The sequence below is a fragment of the Ciconia boyciana genome, chromosome 2, assembly GCF_034638445.1.
Source record: "Ciconia boyciana chromosome 2, ASM3463844v1, whole genome shotgun sequence".
Taxonomy (NCBI): Eukaryota; Metazoa; Chordata; class Aves; order Ciconiiformes; family Ciconiidae; genus Ciconia; species Ciconia boyciana.
In genome coordinates, this window is record NC_132935.1 from 116,110,396 (window position 1) to 116,137,725 (window position 27,330).

General features: G+C 40.9%; 1 protein-coding gene across 5 annotated transcripts in view; it reads right to left on the reverse strand.

The window, feature by feature from the left end:
• Positions 1-27,330, reverse strand: part of ELMO1 (engulfment and cell motility 1) — a 311,109-nt gene that overhangs the window by 283,091 nt on the left and 688 nt on the right. For 2 of the 5 annotated variants that reach the window (XM_072853673.1, XM_072853671.1), the window contains exon 2: positions 26,245-26,316. The gene's annotated coding sequence lies outside the window, so the exon portion shown is untranslated. Of the gene's footprint in view, positions 1-26,244; positions 26,317-26,873; positions 27,144-27,189; positions 27,261-27,330 lie in introns of those variants that run through there. The other 3 variants (XM_072853672.1, XM_072853674.1, XM_072853670.1) reach the window with 3 other exon arrangements.

The window sequence follows — 27,330 nt, forward strand, 5'->3', positions numbered from 1 at the left end:
TAAAAAATAAAAGTAAATTTCTTTGCCATTGGTTTCCATGAGGGAAGGATTTCACCACTTAACTCCCAAATTCAAGGCTAGTGCTAGAGCCACAAGAACAACTTCTCACATACACAGCAAGGAGTGCAGGAATCAAGAGAGATACAAAAGGAGGCCAACTAACTACTGAAATGTGCAAAGTCTTTATTTCTTTAAGATATTGCATAGATTCTGAAGATGACTAAGAATTTTATTCATGAAAAATCAACCCAAATAACTCAAAGAACATTCAGCGTGGGAGGTTCTTTTGCAAAAATTAAATAGCAATTGTGATGAAATAGTATCTTCTGCCGAGTTACCAAAGAATTTACATTTTGCTCATGCTCTTACCTAACTGTGTATAGGCAGGAACCATACACAAGGGATACTAGCCAATTTTTTATCTCAAAATGTAGAGTTATTTCAAAAAGGGGGGGCGGAAGAGCAGGCAGCAAAAGGAAGGTTAATTTTAAAAACAATCTTAGGGCAAAATTCTTATTTCAGAGCTATCCAATAGATCTAACCTCCAGTTCACATCAGCTGCAGATCTGCACAGAGCCAGTTTTAACAATATTTTAAAAAATGCTGGCTAAGTACAAAGCGCATTGGATCTACTTGTATTCAAACTAGTTATCACTGACTTGCCTGTACCCATTGCTGATGCTTCATGATTTAAAACCTGGTGTCTCAACAGCACTGCCAGAAGACAACAAGAAAGGCTATTAGCACAAATCAGTATTTGCTAAGTATACTTTTTAGAATTCTTTCCTTCTCCCTCACCTGTGCTATATTCACAGGAACATTATTTTAGTAAGTAAACCTATGAGCTCCTTCCTTTCAGGTACACCATCTAGATGTTTCACGAACATCAGCAGGTCAACAGTTACAACTCTTCCAGTACTGTCATTAGAATACGTGTATTTTAAGGATCTTAGTTTCCAAACCTGTTGATAACTTTTAGAAATGAAACCAAAAAAACTTAAAAAGAAAACTTATTATACACACTGCATAGTTAAAATAACTGGTTTTTAAGGGGCTTAACATTACCACAGAATTTACCGTCTCTTATGCATTCAACCTCAGCCTGAGGGAACATTACATATCTGTTGTCATACTGCTGTAAATCCAAAAGGAAAAAGAAACCACAGCTATATCCTGGTTTCTCTTCAAAAATGTATAAAATCAATGCTCCTATTTAAAAGGTCTTTTGTTTAGCATTAAAACAATACATTTGTTCAGTTGAAGAGATCAAACACTGTCTAACTCCATCAGTTTAGGACAATGTGCTATTATGCTTCAAAGTCACATGTAGCACATATCAAATGAAACGTCAGAGAAGCAAGACATTTAAATGCATATTTGACATACTTTTTGCAACTCAGTATGTTTCACTTCTCAATGGGGCTGTGGGTGGGAGAGGAAAAGGTTGGTTTCTTATGGATTTGAGTGTAAAGGCAACACTTGGCAATTCAACTCATCAGATGTTACCACTGCCCACTGCTAGATGCTGCCACGTACGGGAAAAATACATGCCAGAGATCACCATTCTGCATATTCAGAGGGAGCACTTACAATCACTGTCTGTCTCCTCATATAGCAGCATTATACAGCCCTCATGCTGCAATGCCAACATGAGTAATTTGTCATGAAAGTTTCAAGCCATTCATTCTTATTTGTGCATAACAATATTTACTATTCTCAAGTACCCCATGTCACTGGATTTATATCAAGCCTCGAACAGCGAAGAAAAAGCAGTGTCTTTTGAAAGGTCCAAAGTTGCTGCTGCCATTTTGCAAACCAACTTCTACAGTGTTAGGTTCTGGTCAGTAAAAGCAAGGTTTCTCTCACATTCGTCTCCACTTCTATAAGGGGAAAACAAACCATATTCACCATCTCTTGATTAATGTGTGTATACGTCCCTCATCTAAGAGTCTGCAAAAGACAGAGTACATTTTATCTTACACAAATATACTAAGCCAGGTGCAGCAAAAGCAGATGTAGATGCCTAAACTCTGTGTTAGATTAAAACCACAGTTTGCTTGTGTCTGTCAATTTTACAGAAAAATAACTATACTCATGGGTAAAGTTCCTGTAAATCATTAATTTTCCCCAACTCCACCCTCACCTTTACACGAATGAACAAAGCCAAAGACAAACTCTGGATTTCCATTTGGACGATAATCAAATACCACCACACAGCTGTTATTTAGCATTTCTCATATGGAGAGCTCTTGGTCCCTTCGAGGATCTCAAAATCATTACTGACAATTTGCAAATGAGGGATCTGAGAACAATAAGACTGAGTTGGGTAGTATCAGTAAGCAGAGAGACAGAGTTGGTCAACCTGAGAATGTTAGTGCACAAGAAATAAAAACTATGAATTTACACAGAACTGGCTAATCTCATCTACTGCTCATTTGAACATGCCTCCAATTTGCCTACAAGAAAATAATGAAAGTAAATGCAGATAAACTTTACTGAAAGCAGGTTAATAAGATTACATTAAACTTCTACAGGCATTTGAGTAAAATGTAAACACCTTTAATTTGATTTAATGTACTTAACTGAGGAAGTAAAGAAACTAAAACTAAAGCCATTTAAATTCTGCTTAGAAGTCCTTGTATAGGAGTACTATGTAGTTTAATCCACTTCCGAAGCATATCTTAATCCAGATTAATTTTTCCAAGTGTTCCTATGTAGACAAACCCTCAGCATACACTAAATGCGTAGGCAGCTTTCTCAAAGACGATAAACTACCTTATACTTAGCATAATAGATTGGGATTACTGATGAGTTGCTGGTGACGTATAAATTCACCTTATGACACACCAATATCCCACTTACATACCCTTAAGTAACAGAATCCAGATATCCTTAATCTCAGGTTCAATGTTTCCAATCTACTGGAAATAAAATCTTTATTTTTGAGCTTGTAGCAAAAACCAGTCTCAAATACAGTCTCAACCAGATCTATCAGTTTTATTGTCCCTTAAATCCAAACTTAATATTTCACATACGACATCTAATCTTTTATCTACCATTGTCAAGATCAATGGTTGCCTACAGATGGGTTGATACAGCTTGTTTTATTTAATTGCATGTAGATGTCTTAACTTCAGTCAAATGAAATGCACCTACTTCACAATCAGAGTTTTCCAGACTTTCTTGAGACTCGATGTCTTGCAGGAGGTTTTTGGAGGGCATGAGAAGTAGGCTGACTCTTCTGTGTGCAAAGCTTCCTCATATACATAAAGGCCATATGTGTAAAACCCTTCACCAAGACAACCCAGATCTCTGTATGAGAGGCAGACACCAGCTTACAAACTTGTTTGTAAAATGCAGAAGTACTCTGGCTTGCAGTTCTGAACATTTGGCAGTGCACAACCACAGCTGGAGATGTACTTCTTCCTAAATTCATCTTCCCACAAGAGCCGCTACTCCACAGCAAAGCCATAGAAACTGTTCTGTAGGTCAGGTCTTGCATGTAGCCCACGGGCAACCACCCCACCTAACCCAGCCACCACCTTACAGTGAGGTGGGCCTCAAAAGAAGCCAGCACCAGCAGCCACAGGGGAGACGAGACCTGAAACCAAGCAAAGAAGTTCTACCAGGCTTCATCGCTGGTCCCCCAAATATGGGAAGAGAAAGCCACCCTGCACTACCCAAGGGGGAAACTGGGTCAGCGGCCAAAGTTGGAGGGGAAGGCAAGGAGGCTCAGCTAATAAAGTGGAAGGAACTAATGCACAGCAGGTTGGTATTTGATGTCTTGGTCTTGCTGTGAAAAACCTACGTTCCCAACATTGTCAACTAATGAAAGTAAAACATCTTTAAAATTAAAACAAGTTGTGGAAGCTTGTGCAGAAGACTATAAACTGTATTTTCACTAAGATTTTAGCTTAATTTAGTTAAATTAAGAACCCACCCTTTTTCATAATTAATTCAACGATAGAGATGAAACTAGGAATGCATCGCCTCCCACTCCCACCACCAACCCCCACGGAAAAAAATATTTAAATAGCAGAGATTAGTAATCTAGAACAGAGAGCAATATTCTATGAAGTATCATCCAATTTAAATAAATCTCTCTCATTAACTTAAAGGCATTCTAAAACGCATCATCACTGCCTTGTTATTTACTTGATATTTCACGCTAGATCTCCCAAACATTAGGATACATCTTTTATAGACACAATTGTGTAATCATAGATTTAAGGTATTCAGTCAAATAATGTATTTGAAATTGTAAATCTATTCTGAATACCAGTAAAATATTCTGCAGCTATGTAATTGGTTTTTTTGCTACAGCTCCATTATCTAAGTCTTCTCTACTGTTCGCAAGTCACAGAATTCCTGAATATTTTAACTGCATACATGCAAATAATCTTTTGCCTTCTAAGTTCTTATGTGGGTCATTATTACAGAACTAAATGCCTCGCAACTCTTCAAATGCATGAATAAATGCATATTCTCACAATGCCCCTCTCAGACAGCAATACTAGACAGCACTAGCTACTAAATCAATAAAAAACTAGTAGGTAATCATGTAAACCAGAAGCATACAAAAAGCAAATAATATAGGAGCAAAATCAGCATTTGAGTGGAACCATGATATAAATTTACTCAACTTTAGGAGCAAGAAACAAAACTCAGGATCTTCTCCTGTGACATATGAGGCTGAACCTCAATTGTTCCTGGGAGAATAACTTTGGGTTGGAAAGGTCAGAAAGATACCATTCCCCACAAAACACGCAAGCAATATAAATGTGATGTGAAGTGCATTCACCTTTTGCCTATTAAACACAACTGGGAATAAAATCTGGGGTGAAATGAGGATAAGCATATGCAACTTAACTGAATATATGTAAGGTGATAATCCAGAGAAACTGAATTTATTTTTTCCATCATATGTGTGGAATAAAAAATGTCTAGCAGAGGCCACCAAGACTGTTCACTGCAGAGAACACAAAGTACTTGCGAGCACTTCTGTCACATCAAGAGATACAACAACAACAACTTCTGAACCTGACGAATTGCAATCCCACTGCAACAATAAACTAGCCCCTCTTTCCTGATGCGATGCTTCTAGATTAAACTTGGAGCACATTCACTCTCTGACCAAACGAGCTGGCATCTGAAACACTAGAGTCCTCCAGAGTAAACATGGTGTATGTGGTGGGGAACCCCAGAAAGTTCACATGGGATGAAATAGCCACTAGCACAGGTGGCCTGACAAGGCACAGATGCCTCTTAAAACTTTTGGCTAGATCTTTGCCTAAAGGTAAATATTGTCTACCCAAGCCCCAGTCACACTGTGGTTTCACCTTCAGTCTGTGAGATATGGCCATCACCTTCTGAGGCTAAACCACTAGAAGAAAACTGATGTGAGGAAGCCAGGTGGGGCCATCCCTCCACAGGCCAACCAAGATGTGACCGTGATAGACACTTGCCACACAACGGATGTAGTTGTAGCGTCCTAGTAAGTTTCCAGTTCTGCGTGGACTGACCTTCCTCTCCACAGGCTTTTCACAATGAATGCTGCTGACCCAGGCTCCAGCAGAAGAGAGTAGACAACAATGGCAAATCAATGAGAAAGCAGCAGAAATGCCTAGCACTGCCTGGATTCAGAACCGTATGGAAGATAAGAGTAGGGAGATCAGTCAGTTCCTCCACAGCAACTATCCTGAAGGGACCAAGTTTATCCACACTGACCAGATGGCTTCATAGTTTTAATGAGCTCTGTAATGTAAGGTGCAGTGCCATCCAAGCAGCACTGGAAGGATAACGTATCTTCAACCTCAATGGAATAACCAGTCCAAAAAAAAAAAAAAAGGCATGACAAAAAAACCCCCATAGAACTATAAGAAAATCTACCTGTTAAACTGATTCAAAGCAGTTTTCCAATGCTTAGACTGCACTGTGTAACCACTGCTTTGCAAGGTGGATAAAAAATAGGGATAGGCAATATAAAAGACAAGTGTATGTGATTTGTGTAAAAACAGGCTATTACACAGATATAAATTATTTGATTTGCTATTTATTAAGTACCTGTAAAGTGCTCAGTGTTATCCAAGTTACAAAGAAAATTGTCTTCTGCTTTAAGAAACTGACAATCTAAATGACAAAAGGGAATAGACAAGGTGCAGTGAGAAGCCAGGGATGAATAAGGAATATTTTGATTGTGTTTTGAATTTGATTGCTTCCTGTCAGCACCTCCAAGCTAGAGTTCTTGCTACAGATTTGCTGACACATGGGCAAGTGTGGCAGAGCAGACTATTGGTGAGGCATTTCAGACACAGAAATAGCACAGAGAAAGCCAAAGTCACAATGATACTAAAAAGACAAGTTTGGAATTGCTATTAGCACAGGGAGGAGAAGCATGAAGGACACCTTGAGTAATCTCAAAAGAGCTTAAGAGGAGGAAAGAAAACTGCAGGAACCTGATACTTAGAACATGAACTTAAGGCAGAGCCGCTGTAAGAAATCACAGCTGAAGCTGATGTAATGGTAGAAAGATAGACTAGAGCAACCCTGCTTTACAGAACTGTTAGAAAAACCAACATGGCTGTTCAGGAGACCCATCTGATGCAGGCAGGTGATGAAGGAATTCGGTATCAGCTGTTTAGTGTGATACATATCGTTATGCAGTTAGGAAAAAAAAAGGATGAGTGATTTTTATGGCCAGCCTCTCAGCCTTGGGAGCATGTTCATTACTAGAGGTCCAACATGTCACACTTCTTTATAAAGTTTGTGAGTGAACTAGCTAAGAGTTCCTTTAGCAGTGTAAAAACACTGCTGTCACAGATGGGCTTCATAGAAATGGGGGTTTGTTTTATTAATAAGTGTCCTTCCACCCCCAAATCCTCAATCTGTACAAGCCCTCAAATCTCTTTTTCCCTTTCTCATCACTTACAAAACAAAAAAGAATAAGACATTGTTTGTTTGTTTTCTTTACTTGATAGGAGACTAGTTTTTCTCCACTTTGGTGGTATTCCAAGTGAAAAGGACAGCAGATACACTCTTGGCAACTGGACAAGGTGGTTTTTTTGTTTTTCCATAAAACACTTCACTGTGCCAGCTTTCTGAGTAACCTCAGAAATAATACACTTTTTCTGACAGATGACAGCATAGTGTAGTTAATAAACAAATTAGACCCATATGAAAATGTGATTCACACGCAATGTCATTATTCCAAAGAGTAAGGCAGTACATGGCTACCAAAGAGGCCATCCTTATACATAAGCCTTCAAATGAAAATCCTTTCCTGGGCTTTTGCAAAGCTCTTTTTCCAGCTCTTCAGCACTTAATAGTTGCTGTGCAAAACTCTTCTAGCAACAGAAGAATCGTTCTTACAACGAAGCATGAAGGTTCAGCATGAAGCTATTCGAACAGAACTGTCTCACAGCACCTCACACACAGATAGTGTAAGAGGTATCAGATGGTTTCACTGAAACCATACAAAACCAGAAAGTGTTTGAGCAGTTTCAGATAATTAATTGGCTTTTTTTAATTTAAAAAAAAAAAAAAAAGGAAGATGCAAACAAGCATAAAAATCTATTATGGTAGCATCACTTTCACTATAAGACATACAAATCACTGTTTCCTCCTAAGTCTGGCTACAGTACAAAAGGTTGATAACATGCACACAGGTGCTACGGTTCACACTAAGGACAGAAGGATTTGATAGCTAGCCTGGTTTAGACACTAGTATAGCACGGGGTTTAAGTCAGGCAGCAGAAGCGCTCTCAGTCAGTGCATGTAAAGGATCACCCTGCTAAAGGATTTTCATCCCGAGACCTCACACACACACACACACACTGGAAGCAAGTAGCTGTTGCTGGCACCGTCAGCCAGAACAAACACACGCTGGTGATTTTACGACAAACGGAGGTCACATTCGGAACGAATGGATTTCAAGACACCGTACGCTACACAGAGAAAAGTTTATTTATAAACCCCCTTGTTTCTTCCTTCTCTCCCCCACGTCAGCAGTTCCAAGTCCAGCTCTAGGGGATGAAGGGGATTACTACAGAAAGCCGAAGAGATTGGCAGTGTGACGGGGCTAGGAATAGGAAGTCAGACAGACATGGGAGACCTGCCTCAGCAACTGACTCAGCTTCTGACCCACTTCATGAACTTGGCCAAACTGCTTCCCTCCTTGGTGCCACTGCTCCTCTCCCAAACCCTGCATGATCTTATGCAATTAGGCCAGTATCTTCAGGGCAGTGACTGCCTCGCACTATTTTTGGTGAGAAACAGCCTATAGGCTTGAATAATACCTTAGTAAAAAAGGGGGATAATTTTACTAGGATCTGCCATGCCAAGAATAAAACCATCTTTTCACTTAAATAATGAAGAATACCCACACAGTTAAACCTGTTAATATTCCTTAAAAATATGTACAGCTGGAAGACTGCCATGTTGCTCTCATTCACAAGTTTGCTGTATCCTTACTGACGCCTACGATCTCCCCTAAAGGTCTATTTACAGAGACATTTCTCCCAGGGTCCAAGTTTTCAATTCCTGTCCTTTCTTTCCCCTTCTCTCCTGCTTTACCCCCTCCTCTAGCATAGCCCCTCAGCCACATTGGGCAAACTATTTGCAGTGTGACATGGGGAACTGATCCAAGCCTCAAGTGAGCAGAAAAATAATCTGAAGAAAAACAAACAATTTATTTTTAACCTGGATGGGTTCCCCGAATGAGCTTATTCCCCACCACAACAGGTGTATCAACACACCTGAGTAAGAAGTGGAGCAAACCAAGCTACAACTATTGCTGACAAACGTATCCATTAGTAGGATAGGAATGTTTTTAAAAGATTAATATTGGAGTAAGGGTTCTCGCACTGGGGAACTCTTTAAACATCATAAAATGGACTTAATATATATTCCTTATGTTGTTCACAGTTTCCTTTGCCAGTTTGGCTAATTATACGATATTTAAGTTTAAACATATGTTGCCTCCCTTGCAGTGAATCCTCTCCTCCTACATGATACAGCAGTGAAGTCATCTTGCTGACTTCAAGCCGAATCCTGCACCCTCTCAAGTAGGTGGGCATTTTTAGTTCATCTGGAAAGCAGTCCAGCCCTGCGAGCACAGTGATTCTTATTGCAATAAGCTACTAGGTGCTCTACCACCACAAGTATCCTGAAACACACCATCCAGGTGCCATATGTTAAAGAATCAGAGTAACTTCCACCATCCTGGGCATCTGGTTCTTCAAACATGTAAGAGACACTCAGGACGCATCTGCATTAGTGTGAAAGGTGAACCAGCAGACCAGAGGCTTTTACTCTCCTTCCTTCCATACCATCACCAATTGACTTTAAGATTTATTTTTTTTTTTAAACCAAGACACATAAGAAAGAAGAAAATTCCAAACAGAAGCAAGTGGCAAAAGACTAAGCCAAAAAAAAAAAAAGCATTTAGAAGGGCAAAAAAATCTTGCAGCCCTTTATGAACTGTCATGTACTGCAGACAGGAAAATCTCTTTCAGTTAGTGCGTTCCACATTATGAGTGTCTGTAGTAAGCAGAGCAGCCGAGTACACCGCAATAGCTGTGTTTCATTAGCTTAGCATAGCAGAGTATAGGATGTAAAGGGAAAAGACAGTAGCTGAAAATAATTGCATTAAATTAGCATTAACCCGCAAACCCAGAAGAGGCATATAACATTCAGGACTGCTACAGAAGCGGTAACTCAGAATTAATGTCTGTAAAAGATGAATAATCCTGCTCTGACTGGGATTCAAAATCCTAAAGGAAGAAAGTTCACCTCAAATAGTGCTCCCCGGGCAGGGGGAGAAAGAACGGAAAGCATGGCCTAGTTAAAGATATCAGTAGGTAGGAACACAAACTGTAAAATGATGTGGTTCCCAAAGGACTAACATTTTTTATGGTTTATATACACACATTCCCACACATTCCTTCTCAAAAAGGACTTTGAAAATAAATCTGATTTTAAGAACCGTAAATGAAATAGACATGTGAGAATTTAAACACTTCGGGCAGAAAAGACCAAAACTTCAGAGACTAGAGCAAAAAAGGCAGCCAGGACTGGAGTGGACTAAAAAACACAGCCAGCAGTGACAGCTATAATTCAATCCATGGATGTACTTTACAACAGTCCATGAGTCTTGATGCCACAAGGGCTTAGAAAAGAACAGTATCACCAAAAAAAGGTACTTAATAAATCTAACTATTAGAACGGAGAGACACATGACAAACTCAAGGGAGCATGCTTTCCTCAAAATGAAGAGAGAATTTATGCTAAGCATGGGGATGGGAACTAATTATTTAAAAAATTTAAAAGATGCTGAGTTACAGCACCTGTTCATCTGTGAACAGGTACAGAACTAAGCAACGGTACTACTGGCTGGGAGGAATAACAAAACTCCCAAGTTCTTTCTCCCAGTTCCAGCTGGAAATAAACAACCTGGTCAGGCCCCTGGCTAGCTGCAGGTCAAAAGGAAGAACTAAGCCACCAGCTGAGGTCTGAGAAAAGCCATGGCAGAAGCTACTACCAGAACAACTCTAAGAAGACTTCACCAGACCTGGTGCTCATTAGCCACTGGCCATCTGAATTTACATGGCTCCTCCAATTGGAGGCAAGTAATAAATTTTACCTAATGAGTAAGCCAGCATTTGGAAACAATTAACATCTTATTTTCCTTAACCATCATGTTCAGGGAAGTTTGTACTTCCCTTCTGCATCCCTGTAGAATTTAAAGTATTTATGAAGAGACAAAAAATAATCTGTGGACTTTACAGTTACAGCAAAACTAACCAGCATGGGTTCGTGCTTTAGGATGTTTTTAAGCTCCAAAAGATTCCCTACCAAACACATAAAATTAATTTGTAATCCATCCTTACTGGGCAGTAAAAAGTTTCTTTTAGTTGAGCTCCCCAGTAAAGCAAGATTTTATAACTCATCTGTATTTGTCTACCATCTGCACAGCACTATCCCATATGGACACACAGTACATTTTTTAATGTTTTTTTAAGTCTCCTTCGTTAGCAGTATTACCCCCCAGTTCTGCTCTTTCATTCTATTATCAGCATAGGACTGCCTAAAAGTGAATAAAATATAGGTGCTTCACTGAAGTTTTTATGTTTAAAGTAAGTGCTCCCAAATATTTTTATTTAAACACTTCGATTAAAATGTTAGAGGAGCCTGAATCTCACTTATCTAGAAGACCCTTTGTAACTACTCTGACGGTGAGGCTTTGTGTACAGTAGAATCACACCCTACATGTTTCAGAGTAGAAATCAGGTATGTTATGATATGGCAGTTTTTAGCACAAGTTTCGGCTTTCAGGCCTTTCATTTAATTTTTCCTTAGAAGAGTGAGAGATTCCTTTTCTCATACATTTGTCTAACCAAGCAAAGCAAACAGCCTCCCTGTGAGCAGCAGGGCTAAGGCAAACCCATCTGAATCCCTGGTGCAGGTTTCCAGCTGTTTAATAAGGCGCACACCAGAGGCTTTCCCTTACTGGAAACTCCATCCTCCCTGGATGGAGTTTCTGCTCCATCCAGTTTCCTACTTTCACAAAACCTGTCTGAACTTTGTATCTTTGGGACCTGTATTGCTCTGCGACTTGGCTTGAATCAGCTGACAATTTAAAGGTTACTGTAGAGGGGAAAGGGGAAAAGAGACACAGATCCCACACATACAAGCAACAGAATCTGTTGCTGTTTCTAAGGGTACCAAGCTAAAAATTGGGGGGGGGGGGGGGGGGGGGGGATGACCCAACTTTTGAAATAGGAGCCCTTTTTGCTCTCCACACCTAATACAACATTTTGCCAGTAGAAATCCACCCTAAAGCTTTGGCTTACAAATGCTGGAAACATCAAGTAGCAAAGACAATTACACCTGAGGTTCTCTTTTATACGAGATTTCAGTTAATACTTTCATTTCATTACACAAGATCTCCTTCCAGTCCCAGCGAAACATGGCATTTTTGATCAACCTTATCATTACTGTACTTTCCAAATATATATCCGAAGTTAAACAACTCTGTAGCTGTTGCTGTTCATTCTTACATTTCCATCAGTTATTTGCATAGTCATTCCTGCTCTGATTTAATCTTTCCTTTCGTGATTGCCTAAGTCTACATAGAAAATGAGAACAGTAAATCAAACTAAGCGCTTGGCAGGCACGTATTGGTGAGATCACAGCGAGATCCTGGAATAGCACAGGCCCTCTCATATGGAAAAGGCGCGTGGAGTTCCCATGCAGTTTCAGTAACCATCATCTGACCCAATGAGCAATACTGAGACAGACACAGCCCTTCGTGGAAACCAGCTGTTGACGGGTGAACACCCAGGGAAGTGACAGAATTGGCAACCAAAGCTTCACAACTAATGTGTCACATTATGCGACTGAGCCATATTATTGCATTAACAAAACCAGCACAGACCAGAGCTTTTTAATCTAATTACATGATGGAGCTCAGAGGTAAAAAGTGAGAAGTGGGGGTACAAAGCCCTTATTAAAAGGTAAGCTTGAATACACAGACGGTTTCATTTCTCCAATTTTCAGTTCTCTGACTAGAAAAATAAGAGGTTTTATGGGTAGAAAAATAAGGTATTGTTTAGGAAAGGTGTACTTGGCCCAAGCAGAATGACAAAAGAATTACTTAAAATGCATTTGTGATTCATCGTGGTTCAATAACTTCTCATGAATGCTAATGTGTTTTAGAGAGAGATAGAAAGGCTTGTGCAGGTGTGACAGAAATGATGAGTCAGTTATTAGTAAGCTGCTGGCTTCACTAGCAGCCATGCTGCTGAAGCTGTACACTACGTAAAGGGCCTGCCAGGAACTCTCCACGCACTGCTGATATTTAGAACTGTCAGAATAGTCAAGACAACAAATTATATCTGCAAACACTGATTTCTTTCTCCTCATTTTGCCTGCCTCCATGGCAAAATTTGTAGTTAAAGCAAAATGCTACGTGCTTAAGTCAGTGCGGCTCCTCTTCAGGAGCGAGTGTAAGTAAAGAATCTAAATTAATCCAAAAGCCCCTGAACTAATGTAAACAGTAACTCACTGCCTTTCTTCTCCGAGACCTTCTAAAAAGGTGCTTATTTCATGGATCTATCTACATGGACCAGCACAAGCAAGCTGGTTTAAATTTAAACTTCATCTTGCTTTAGTGTAACTACTCCCTCCACCAGTAGCTTTACAGCGAGCAATAAAACTTTATTCTCTTTTAACACTCTGGAGAACCACTCATTTCCACAGGTCTTGCACAACATCTGAGAAAATTTTCAGACGTTTTGCCTATTACCCTGATACCCAGCATCCTTTTCTAACACAGAAGTCAGAACAGCGTGAAGGACTGTTTAATTTCATTCATTTTCAGCTTTCAAGAAAATATACTATTATCCTTTAATTGCAAATTATGTTCAATCCTTAAAAGGGGGCCCTCCAACAGATACTTAGGAAACAAAAGCCAACACCCAACGTTTTCTAAGAGCAAGAATACAATCCAGGCGACCATGCTCCAACAGCTGCAAGCCAACGGTGTGCCTACAGCACCGAGGAGCAGTCTGGCTTTGGCTCCGTGCCTCACTGCACACCCGAGACACCCAACTGCCGCAACGTAATGCTCATCCTTACTATGAGACAGTCATTACAATTTTTATAGCATAGTGGATTTCTGAAATGAATAGCAAATAATCCACTAGTGGCTTAATTTATTAGCTATACAAAATTCTCAGGGTCAAAGGTCAGTGAAATGAGATGAAAACCATTAATCCAGTGGACTTCAGACTCTTTTGATAAAGAACTCAGCCATATGTCTGTGTCATTTAGCCAGCCACAGTTCCCATTAAATTTGCAGGAACTCAGTTTCCATCTACAGTTTAATGGCTAATTTCTTAACATTCACAACCATCAAAAAAATAAGCAAAGAACCTACTGCCCTACTGTGCTGTCATACTGTATGCTTGCACACAGGTACACGTGTACGTGTACATATAAAAGCCAAATATTTTGATTAAAAGAATGCTTCTAGGATGCAAATTACAATCTCTTGTCTCCTAAATAGCAAAAATCTTCATAGGAAGACCTTCCAAGATGGTTAGAAAGTAGCTATTGTCAGAAGCATAGCTGCATATGATGGGTGCTTCCCACTCAGCTGATCTGACCCATGCATTTATTTTCTCCATCATTATTCATGCCTGTACTGCAAAAAAGAATATGCCCCACCTCTGTCTTGGTTTGTGCAGAATCAACAGGATTACTTACAAAAAACCAAAACTTAAGCATGTATCTCATTGTAATTTAATGGGAATAAGAATCCTTCCTGTCTTCACACCCACCCACCCACCTTAAAAGACCCAGAATAATCTAGGATTGGCCTTAAAAGCTCAAGAGCTTCCTAGCTCAAGAGCTGCCTTACTCCCACTGCAGCCTTATGGTAGACAACCCATAATGCTGTCTGCTGAGGACTGAAACAGGCTCTGCAACAGCAGACAGAAAGGAGGGGGGAGAAAGCCCAGAGTGATGGTTCTGAGAGAACAGCCATACAGTTTGTATGGCTCCTGACCTGCAGGACAATTCGAGTTGCAACAGGGCTTCATCATTCACCCCAGAGGATGCAAAGGCCGTCTATGAACACGTTATGGTCCAGCCTTGTCAACAGCTAAAAATTTTGCACCCAGTTGGACAATATATTGTATAAAAATAAGCATGCATTAAAGCTGTGGAGGAGTGAGGTGTTGCTGAGGAATACTTACCTGATGAATGTGCCATTATATATCACTCTTCCATTCTTCAGAGTCAGTTACACTACAGCCCAGCAATATTCAAACTCAATTCCCATACCCCTGACAGACTAAGCTTGTGTGGCTGAGTCAGGGGGCAAAACCCAAATACATAATTATGTATCGCATAGATTTAAATTACTAAACTAAAACACTAGGGATCACCAATTCCCTGTTCCAGGCTTATCTTGCAAAAAAGACTATGCCTAAATAAACTTAACAATACCCTACCCTCCCCTTTTTGGGCCTGCCAACGCTTTTCCCTTCTGCTTGTTTTATCTCTCTTTTCTCCTCCTTCATTTAACCTTATTCTACCATCGTCCAAAGTTTCAAGGAACATGAACATTTTTTCAGCCTTTTCTTTGTGATGCCAAGTTCTGCCTTTTGCTACCAGTCTTGGTATCTCGGCTCACCCTGCCTAAACTATACTCCATTCTTTCAAGAGCAGCATTTTCTGTTGATAGTGCCAGAGGCCAGGAAGGCTCCTGGCAGTACAGCTCCAATAAAGAGCCGAAAACTGAACAATCTCTTTTTTTGTGAGAGGAGATAAGGAAGTCCAAGACATGTTTTTTAAAAGGAGAATAAAAAAAAAAATGCCGTTGGCATTGGCAGTTTTTAAATAAAAGCACATAAATTTTCCGTTCCAAAGGGGCAGGTAGCATACAATGGCTTTCACCAGCAATGAGCACCTGCTCCTCCTACCTACATAAAAATGCTCTGCAGAAAAGAAGGAAAAGACATTACATTGTGGATCTCGGATACCCACACACATAAATAACACTCCAGTAATTCTACCCTGTTTCTGCAGAAGCAAATGGTGAGGCCAAATGTTACAAATTTCTGCTGGTTCTTCCCAATACAGTCTTCCTCTTCTTTTGACAATTGGACAAGGCAAGCCATTGACAAAAAGACGCGGAAATAGTTTAAAAGAATTACTGCAGAAAGACACATTATTTTATGCAAATGTTTCAGCAACCCAGTCTCATTGTGTACAAGGGTAATGATGGGGACACTGCTGCTCCTAAGACATAGCTGCTCTACTAATACAAAATCAGAGAAGGTCCTTCTCTTCCTAAATACAATTATTCTGCTTCAGTAGCATACCAGTGAGAAAAAAGCAGACAATTTCTTCCCTTATGGTATCCGAATTGTTCTGCAAATAGCAAAAGTCTTTGCAATTATCACATGTATCACCCTCAACTTTCACTGGTTTCCTGAATTCCTCAATGGGACCAGAAGTAGGTGAAAACCAGCGTTAGACCTTAGAAAGGAAAAAGTAACTTTCAATATGTTAACAGCCTGCATCAATTTCTCATACAATTCAAAGAAGGCGCCTTCCTTTCTTTGAACTCATTTTTTCATTCCACACTGTTAAGTGCTGAACTGTGAACCCATGGACTGATTCTCTGCACAAAGAGGCTACACACTGGTCACAACTGAAGAGTCAACATTTACAGCACTGTGTATATGAGATAATTCTCTTTCTTCCTCTTCTAAAGGCCAAACTCTCTAGTGGTTTAACACCACTGGACTGAATGGTGTTATGTCAGCAGGAAGAACTGGGTTATGCCAGCAGTTCAAGATTATTTGGTTAACATTTGTATTGGAAATATTATGGCAACTTTCATTGTATGAGACCAAGATAACCACCTGCACAGCTCTCTCCATTAAGTTAACAAGAAGTTACAGATTAAGTTCTTCTTTCGCAAAATAAACTCAGATTTTTTTCAGTTCTAAGTGTAGATACCCAGATATGAAATCAGTATGAATATAAAACAGAGAATTATGGAGAATGCCAAGAATTAGTATTTTTCAACTAAATCATATTGCTACTTAGTGATTTTCACCTATGGACAACCTTTAGTAACACACAGTAACTACTGCCCAAGAGACAGCACTGTTGCCTATAGAATTACTGGAACAATCAACTCTCTCTCAGTGAGGAAACACAGAGCAGATAGTCCTTCCCTTCATGAAATCTAGATGTTTCCAGAGAGCCTCTCAGTACACTCCTTTAAGAGGTTGTGTCAATGGTTCAGTAACACTTTAAAACCACCTTTGTCCATATCTGTTGACAAAGTGCCTTCTAAAAAAGCCTCTCTTTTCTTTGACTTCGTGTTCATGAAGCTTTGTGCCAGCACCAGATTAAGAAATTAAAACAAACAATAGCAGATATCTCAAACTGAATCCAACCATCAAACACTTTTTTCTTTGCCTTCAGCATATACTAAAAGAGTTCCCGAATTTCTACCTACGGTTGATATGTAGATTTTTTTTCAATACAAATACTGCACAGTCTGACCTAAACAGAGCTGCCCTGAGCTCCTCCCAGCGTTTGATGGGAGCTCCTCTACCATCCAGCGAGCCCCCCTACGATTATTTGGTAGGTTGAGCAGTTAATTCTGCCTCTATCCGAAAAGCATTTATCATAGATCTTCTCTGCCCAGTTAGGCTGAATCAGCCCACCAAGGCACTACAGCTACAGCAGTAACTTCATATTACAATCTGAAGAACAGTAGGAGAGAACAAGAGTTCCCACTGCTGATGCATACAGCCTATGCTTTCTCTAGGGAAGGCGAATCCCCAGCTTTTACTCAGAAAACAGCTTGCAAATACATCCCTTTATGCCTGCATTCTGCCTACTATCTACCCTTGTATTTTTAACTTAACTTTGAGAAGATGCTCAAAACAATCTCCAAGCATTCTAACCGCTTCAGGTTATCTGTATCAATACAGAACAAACCCATGCCTTGCTCCCACTTGTAACTTCTCCATAGAACAGGTAAAGATCAAGTATCCATGTTGACCATACGAGACTTACCTGCCCCTTTCAGTAAATACTGTGGATTAAAAGATCTTGCTGCAGCTCTCACAAGCTAATGGTACTACAACTGATTACTCTTTTTCAGTGGTACTACTTTTGTCAAAACAATAGATCCAGATTAATTTTTTTAAAAGATACTTTTCTCCCAAGGCTTCTCTTTACTGCCTCTTGTCTCATTTAGTATGCATATGAAATGACAACACACATGGACTACCATGCTTAAAACACAAAACTCTCTTTTCCCTTTGGCTAATACTGATAATGCAGTTAATTACATGCATAGCTGTAATTATACATGCATAACTAATGCCTGGATATCTCAACACAGATGAAGGTGCTGAAACAGACTGGGACGAAGAAGCTAGAAGATGCAGAAAAAATTTTATTTGCCCTTCTAACTGGGGTTATGCCTACTACTTCTTATCAGAATTAGCACTTACGTGGCACACCTGAATTCTCCTCTCCTTCCTGTGGGAACACTGCTAGTGTTGAAACACTGGAGAGCAGCTGTCCTGAGGATGCACTCACTCAGAGCAGCAGTCTTTACATGATGCAAAGACTGAAAGCAAAGACTGAAACTACATCCTTCCAATGTCCAGCCAGTGACTTACAATGTCTCTTCCATCACATTAAAACTACATAGCCGCACCATGTAATTCCATTACAGTTACATATCACAGAAACAGAACCTGTAGCAGAACACACTGGGCTTGCCCAGTTACTGTCTGAATTCAAGTGCAGGACATCCGTGGTCCAAAAACTGCACTGACTCAGGCTTACCATTTCCAAATGAAATTAACACTACTGGTTTCCTGAATGACTCCAAATTGCCTGCCTGAGAGGCTACCTCGCTCTCCAATCCATATCCACAGCTGGAGCCTCTTTGTTACAGAAGAGACAGCTACCGACAGGACATTCTCTAAAGGGGGCCCTCCACTCTGAATTTCAATAGATCAAGAGAGAAAAGCCTCAAGACAGGAAAGCAAGGATTATCCCCTTAGTCAAGCTTATGGGGACCAGTGAACACAGCAAGAACAATTAGTTGGAAACAAAGGACCTGCGGGTTGACTTAGGTCTGATTTTCTAGTCTAGTTTGGTGGTTCTCTATTTACCCATTTAGGGGAGGGAAGTCTTGACTGCTTGCTCTCCTCTTTTTTCCCTTATCTCGTCATTCCTTTAATTACAGAAAAGTAGCCCATAGGCCAGCACAGTTGCTTTTTCAACCTTCATATATTAATTACAGAAAATTAATTCAAAGCTAAAAGCCTCACCATCTCTAGACTGAGGTGAATAATTTTCCAAAATTTAAGCAATTTGGAACATAACAGAAAAATCTTGCAACATACTGTTTTAATTTGAATTCACACACCACCACCACTGAATTGTGGATGTTTTGATCCCTCTGGCATACGGGCCAGGAAATCAATTTAAAATTCCAGTGCAAATAGCCCAAGACCATTTTATTTATGTGTTTGTTTTAAAAGAGAACTTGAATTCCAACTTGGATTTTAAATTATGCAGATTATTTTCTTCCCGTCTCCCTATGCACACATCTCTCCTTTACCATAATGTGTTTTCTGACTCATTTGCAGCTGCAGGGGATGAAGTCTTTGAAACCTCTGCCTTCCAGAAAACCATCCCAGCACAGCACAATGCTACCGACTCTTGTTGTCACACAAGCACGCTCTTCCAACAAGCTAACTTCCTAAGGCAGCTGAAAGAAAAAAAATGGATTATTTTTGGCAGGTCAAGAAATAAAAACCCAGGTCATTGCTTATTAGAAAAGTTTATGAAAGGTGCTGTGCATATTACATCCTAAGGCTAACCCAAGAAATATAGACTGAAATCACCAGCATTTTATATGGAGGGAAGAACAGATATAGAAATTTCAATAGGTCAAGTCCAAATATGAGAGAGAAGAAAGCCAGGACAGAGAAAGGCTCACAGCAGCACAAGCCAGAAGAGATTATTTTTCCCTTTCCAAATTTGATACGCTGCCTTCCACAATTGCAGTTCTGTAAAAATTTCACTTTTGGCTACAAAATATGAAAATTAGTCTTTTCCAAAATGACGGCATAAACTGACCTACTTCTAGCATTAGTTACAATTTTAAAAAAACAAACCTGGTATTTTTGTTCAGGATGTGGGCCATTTTTCATGCCCTTTTCTTCCTTTTCTGGAACTGGCACTAGCTGTCAAATCTTTAATTACTTGCCATAGATATGGTTAAAATTACATTAACTGGTCCAAAGTGGGAAAGACCTTACATTTTCTTTCAGCTTTGTAGACTTTTTGGTTGGTCGGGTCTTTTTTCCCCTTTACAATCTTCTGAACAGTTAACAACCACCACACCAAATGTTCTGTCTTTTGCTCTCCAATGGAAGTTCTCATTTGTTCAAGTCTTCTGCTTTTTTTCAGGCAAAGAAGATTAAGCACAACAAGAAACTTGTATGCATATCTATAGGAGAAGATTATAGTCCTACATAAAGGATAGCTCAGAATTAGACCCCACATCTAGACCTGAATTTTGTGAGTTTGGTGAGCAGAAGAGATGTCAGAGTATGTGTGAAGAGGGACAGTTGGAGATGGGGTGAAAAGGTCGATAGGAGGAATGTACTTGAACCACTGGGGGTAGAGCTTCAACAGATGAGTGCCCTGGTGCTTGAAGGGGGCGCGGCGGGGGGGGGGGGGGGAGAAAACTGGGGGGGGGACGGGGGGGACAGACAAACACCAATACTCCACCATTTTAAAAGCCTAGTGACCAAAAAGTATACCAGATAGCCTTTCCAGAATGCAAGAACCAGTACTTACGTTTGGGGAACTTTTTTTTTTTTTGAGTTGGTTTGGCTCAGTGTTATTGAAAAAGTTTGTCCAAAAGTCCATGCACCAAGCCAACACTTACCAGGTTTCAATTTCCAGCTGAAGCCACAACCATTGGTATGAAAACTAATGTGCAATTGTGTTCCAGAAAGCAAAGCAATGGAAAAGACTGTATTGGAATGTAACACATGCACTGGCACTAAGAGTAAAAATTGTATTATACAACCAAATACATGCACTGGCACTAAGAGTAAAAATTGTATTATACCAACCTGTGTCACAGCCATTTTTCTCCTCTTATAATTAGAGAAGAAACATGCAAATCAACTTTATTATCTGGCCAGAGGGTATTATGTGAACACTTATAAATTCCTCATCGCCCTACCTCAATAGATTACCATCTCTCTTAAAATATGAAGCAGCTATTTAAAGAGTCACCCCCACTATGGTCACTCCAGCAAGATTCAACAAAGTATAGAGCAGATTGCCAGTCTAGCCAGACAAAAGCCTGAACTGCTCACATGAGGTATCTTTGCCAAGACCCACATATCCCTTACAGTTCTGCTGGACTGTATGATACATATACATTGGCTGAAGAGAAAGAAAAATGGGCAAGTAATATTTTCACTTCAGCTACAAATTCAAGCACCAGAATTCATGCATGTACTAAGAATACATGAATAGTTAGCTAAGACAGTTCTGTATCTATGGAAGAAAGTTTTAAAACAACCACATTTATGGAAGTTTATTGAAATATTGGCTTTGCTAAACTCTTTCCATCACTTCAAAACATAGCAAAAATTGTTTTAACTACATTTTTTTAAAAATTAAAAATCATTCTCCTATTTTCACAACATTTATGCATCTCCTATTACTACATAAAAGACCAAGTCAGCATCAGAAGAAACAGATACGGGCTCCAAGTCAGCAAACAAATACATGAAGTATACTCTTTATTACAGCATGTGCACCATCACAGGGACTACATGCTTAATTTTATGGAAGTTTCTAACAGACTAAATTAGGAGCCCTGACTCTTCCCATTCTTACTATCAAGCTGACAATGAACTAGAAGAAAAACACCTCTGAACAGCACCAGCCCTCTAGTCCCAGGAACCATACATAAAATTTCAACTGAAGGAGGAAGGCTGACATGCTGACAGCATTATTTAAGCCTGCTGTCATATCTTGCATATCCCTCCTTTTGTTTAACTTCAAAATGTTGGATGTATTTGATCTACAGGTTGTCCGCTTCATACATGAAGGAAAAAAGGTCCACATGAAGCATTTTGTCCATGTTCATGCACACTCTCCGATTTGCAAAAAGCTATGGGAAATTAGATCATCTTCAAGCAAACATTCTCTGCTGTATTAAAGAATAGGAGTTTAAAGCCATAGCATCTCCAGAATCTGAAGTTCTCTTAGAAGCAGTGACCCATCCTCGCTTTCAGTTGAAGCAAGCTCAACAAAAAAAAAAGCTAGATTATTGTATATGTATTCATGTAGCTGATAAAAAATTACTCAGTGCCTGATGACGCAGTATTTCAGAGACAGTTTTACAGTTCATACGCCCCCCCATAAATTAGGACTGTACAATAAACACTTTGAGCTAGAGACTTTGAAAAAACATAGGAGGTGATATGCACTTCAGTCCACAGCTTTTCTTGCAGATCTTAAATAAAATTATTTAGTTGAGTAATAACCTAAGGGATGCCTGGGGAAGAATTTAAGGACTGGACAAAGTCAGTGAAACCATGAGAGCTGGGATAAATAAATACATCAGAGATCAAAGAATAAAGTACCAAGGTAGAGGTGGCAAACATGCAAGAAGAAATTATGAGGAGAGTTTAACTTTGAGAAATAAAAAACAGAATGAAAGCAGAAGCAAAAGACAAGAAAACATACACAGCTAGGACACAGCTAATATTTTGTAATAAATCTGTTTGGGAACAATTTGTTTTCTTATCCCCCCGGCCCTCCCCAGCCTCTTTACTGAAGATGCTGTTTCACAAACACTTTAAATCAACCGAAAGGGGAAATCTTTTCCCTCAGCATTGACTGGTATTTCTGACTCCCTCCCTTGCACTACTGCTAGCTCCTGTGGAGTTTTGCAGTGTTATTTTACTGTAAATAGAGCACACCAGAAGCATCAGTAAATAGACTTATGTCCTCAAAACCAGTAAGAATAGGTCACTTATCACATTTGCATAACATCTTCAGGTAGTATATCCAGCTTCCTAAAGAACTCCAAAGGCTGCTCACTAGAAGCGTACCAAAGTGAGTTCATTTGTACATAAGCTAAAACACTTTTCTAAGGGGCCTCCTACCAGCAGTGGCTTCCAGTCTTCTTCACAGTGAGACTGACTGCTGAACAGAAAAATGGCTTGTCCATCACTTCCACTCTCTCACAACTAACTTCCCCCTCCTCGCAGCCACTGAAAACAAATCTAGTACAGTCAAATCAAATACTCACAATGGGAACCTGCCATTTGGAGAAATATATCAACGCATTTTCAAGTGTTTGCAAACAAGCACCATGTGAATTGCTGTTCACCTTGCTCTTAAGCACAAGCATGCGCTTTACAATCCAATCCACTTAGCAGCTTGAGAAATCAGTAGCTCACTGATGGGTACCACACATGTGGCACCTGCCACTTAGTGTCTGCCTATAACACAGAAGTTTACCTCTGTCAGATCTGAAACGGAGAGAAGGGGAAACACGTTAGCTATCCCCTGTGGCATAGACTTCTCATTAATATTCCTCTTAAATGTTAACAGTTATCAGAAAACTGAGGAAACTAGCAGAAAGGTTGTGACATTATCCTTCAGTCTCTCTTTTGTGTCTCACAACACTTGCAATAATGAAAGATCACACCACAAAACCAAATCCTTGCAAATAGCTTGATGAAAAATTGCTGATTGAAAGACAGCTTCACAATTTTGTCATTATTCTTCCATTCATCTCTGTAACACCATACGTATGCAGTTTATTCTATGTTAAGTGTCACATATATATTATCACCTCTTACGATCTGTACTATCAAATGCCTGCCAACATACTGGCTTCTGCCAATTGCTTTTAGTTTCTTTTTCTCTCCTTTTTCCAGTGTTATATTTGGAGAGAGGGGAAAAAAGAAAAGAAAAAAAAAAAAAGGTGACTGACTCAAGCAGAAGGAAAATTATCCGAAATCCTTTAAACAGTTGCTCTGTTAAATTGACACAAGTTTAACAACGTGTACTTGGCACGTTCCTCTTGCCACGAATACAAGAATCTTTTTCAAAAAAACTCATTCAAAGCAGGGAAATCTTTTAAAGATACAGCACAGACCTTACTGAATGGTGGTTTGATGGCCGTTACAAAGACATTTCTAGTCACAAGTGTTCAAACCACAAAGACTTCATAGCCGTAAAACCTCTTTTTGAAATCTCCTTTTTAAGAGGATAATGACTGAACAGGGAGGCAAACCCGACCAACTCATTCTCCCTCAAAGTTGTACCTTCAGGACAGTGCAGGGATACGGCAGAGGAAAAGTCTGCTAGACCCAGGCATAACTGGGCAGAGAAATAAACCAGAAGAGACAATAGTACTTTTGCTTGCTCCAAGGGTCTATGATGTTTTCTAGTCTCCAGGATTCCCAAAATCCCATCACCTTCTACAAACATTTTTTTTAATACAAGGAGATACTGCACACCCACACCACAGCATGACAAAGAGACGTCCTAAACTTTAGAGAGATCACTTACTTCGAGGAAAGTGAAAATCAAGTGATAGCAGAGTCACAACTCAAGAGGAAAATTGTACTTGATGGCCTCATCTAAGTCCCAAGCACATCCTTATCTGAGAATCACAGAATTAGAAATGTTGTGGGTGGCAACATATCAAAAAAAGAAGCCTGTCATTGGAACAGGAGGACACTGCATGCTAGTGTGCAGGTGCACTGGCAGAAATCTATGGAAACCTTTTCCTAGTCACAGATAAATCTATAGACATTAGCCTCTCACTCCATCACATACTGAACCCGTCTAGAGTATCAAAAGAAGAAAGCCACACATCTGATGTGTGAACACAGGAGCTCTGCTCTCCATGTATCAACATGGAAAACATGAGATCATAGTCCAACACCACTTTGTACGCTGGACACTGTGAGAAAGCACATCAATGAGCCCAAACCTTAAAATCAAAGAGACTTCTACTAGGTAGAAAAAAACAAAGAGCGGAAGGAAGGGTGGAGCACGTTACTCTTGATCTGCAATTCTCTGCAGAACAGCACTGCTGTCAGGAAGTACCATGCACACAGCTGTGTTTCAGTAAGTTACACCTTTATGTGGCATAATAAGCTTTTTTTGTGAATACTGGGGTGAACGGCCATTAAAAAAAAAAACAAAAACACTTCATAGGACAATGTATACAATGTGTTGCACCTGAACACTGAGGAAACAGAAGTCCTTGCTTTTAAAAAAACACACACGGTCAGGTTATATAAAATGACTACTGAACTGCAGATACTTTCAGTGACCACATAAGACTGCTACAGAATAAGTAGGTAAGAATTTTTCCTATCCCCTCATCAAAATGCATCTGAATTGTACACCTATTAAGTTTTTCCTGGCATACGGAGAATATAAGGAAAAATATAAAAACGGTAAGTATAGAAACCAGTTCTCTCCCCCACCCAATCCCCCCCATTCTTCATTAAAAAAAAAATTCCTCAGACAATGACACTCATAGCAAAGGTGCAAGCTACAGAGAAGACAAGCATGTTGTACTGCATAGTGAGTTTCAAACAGATTACAAAGGGAGACCAAAAAAAGTCAACTACTCCTATGCAACCTCCCCAGCACAAATAAACTGGGAATCAGGTACACCTCTAGACTAGTCAAATCACACACTCAGATCCACAGACTGCACTGACATTTCACATCATGTTGATGTTTTAGCCATATTAATCTTTATTTTCTCTGACTGGTGAGTTTTTAAAAGTTGCTGCAGTACTTTTAACAGCTTTATGACACGTGTGTTAATGGATATTTTCCTAACAGTACACAAGAGGGACTTTTACCAGCAAACTGTCACCACTGTTCTTCCCCCTTCTTATCTAGTTACCAGTCATCAGATTAGATCCCTACCACTTACTTATACAACTCCAAAAAAAAAAACTGGGGGGGGGGGGTGGGGGTGGAAATCAGGGAAAGAAAACCTTCAAAGAAAGCAAACTTGCAGCGCAACCTGGAAGAACTTTATGCAAATTCAAATATATTTTTCTTTAATGTGTAATATTCTGCGTAAGTCACTCAATCAAGCAGGAATGACATGGAAAGAATGGGACTAATGCGAACAATGAACAATCCATAAATGTCTACAAGATTACATAACTGAGGATGAGACGACATGCGTGTGTGTGTGCATTTGGGGGAAAGGAGGAGAAAGAGCTAAGGGGAAGAGGAGGAAACAACGTCCTCAGTCACAGATACAGGACTCTGCACAGTTCTTACTCAATTTCCCCCTCTTCCCACAAGATAAATATTTTAACCGGGGGCGATCAGGCAGCTGAGGGAAAAAAGCAAAAGAAAACCCATTTGCTTATGAATATACTTCAAAACGTCCCTTGCTGAAATTGCACCGTAACTGCTGTATCATGAAATACAGCTCACAGGCAACCATGTTTATACTAAAGCAATTAACACACGGTACATTTCCTGCACTATTATTATCATTGGCACTCTCAATGTGTTTGTTGCACATTTTGAGCCCTGGCAGGTTAAGAGGTATTCTTATAAAGTTAACAACAAAACATTGCTGATTTGAAATGTACTCACTGTTATTTTTTCAGGAACTCCTATATTTACTTTATACCATTCTCGGGGGAGAGCTGGACAGTTGTATTAGTTCTGCAAGGAAAAGATATTCAAAATAAACTTTTTAAAGGCTTCGAGCCAAGAAACTTTTAAAACTTCACTTTTTGGACCCGATACCCACTTGCTTTATACAAGGCTGCACACCGTGGCTTTGCATAATCACCACCCACATTTCAGAACAACCCTTTCATCTGAAATTCATCAGCGGTTTGATCACTTCTATGAGCACAAACTTAGGAAGAGACACACACACACGCCCCCACCCCACCAAAAGCTCTTGGAGGCCAGGTCGAGGGGGAGGCATGCCCTCGGAGGAGGCGGCTGGGTACCAACGGGAAGCCAAGAGCCTGCCTGCCTGCCTGCGGGGATGCACTTGCTCGAAAGTTGAGCTCTCTCCTCCCGAGCGGCGCCCGCGGCGGTGCGGACACTTGCTGCGGGCGGAGCCTCCACCCGAGCCTGACCCCGCGCGTTAACCCACGCGCGACCTGCCGAGGCCGGTGCCCCGAAAAACCGCCCGCCTTCCCCGCCACCCGCCACCGCGAAGCGACGCGCCGGTCCCGCGGGGCAGGCGAGGCCCCGCCGCCACTCACCCCCCGGCGCCCGGAGGTGCGCGGCCCCCGCCCGCCGCCCCTCACCAGCGGCCTCCGACCACCAGGCGCAGCCGGGGGCGGGCAGGGCCGCCCGGGCAGGGCCACGGGAAGGGGCTGGGGGGGACGGAGCGGGAAGGAGGCGGTGGGGGAGGAGGAGGCGCCGGCGAAGTCGCGCCGGGGAGAGCCGGGCGGCTGTAGAAGGAGCGGCCGCGGGCCGGCGGAGAGGGCAGGGCGGCGGGAGGAGCCGTTATGCGAGGCGGGCCGGGTCCCCCCCCACCACCACCCGCAGCCACGGCCGAGGCCCCGCCGCACTGACATGCACGAGGCTGCGCTTCCTCTTCCTCACAGCAACGGCGGCCGCTCCCTCCGGCCGCCCTCCGCCCGGCACCTCCCCCCGCGGGGGACCGGCTGCCGGCGCCCGCTGCGGGCAGGTGCGGGGCTCGCCGGCCGCCTGCCC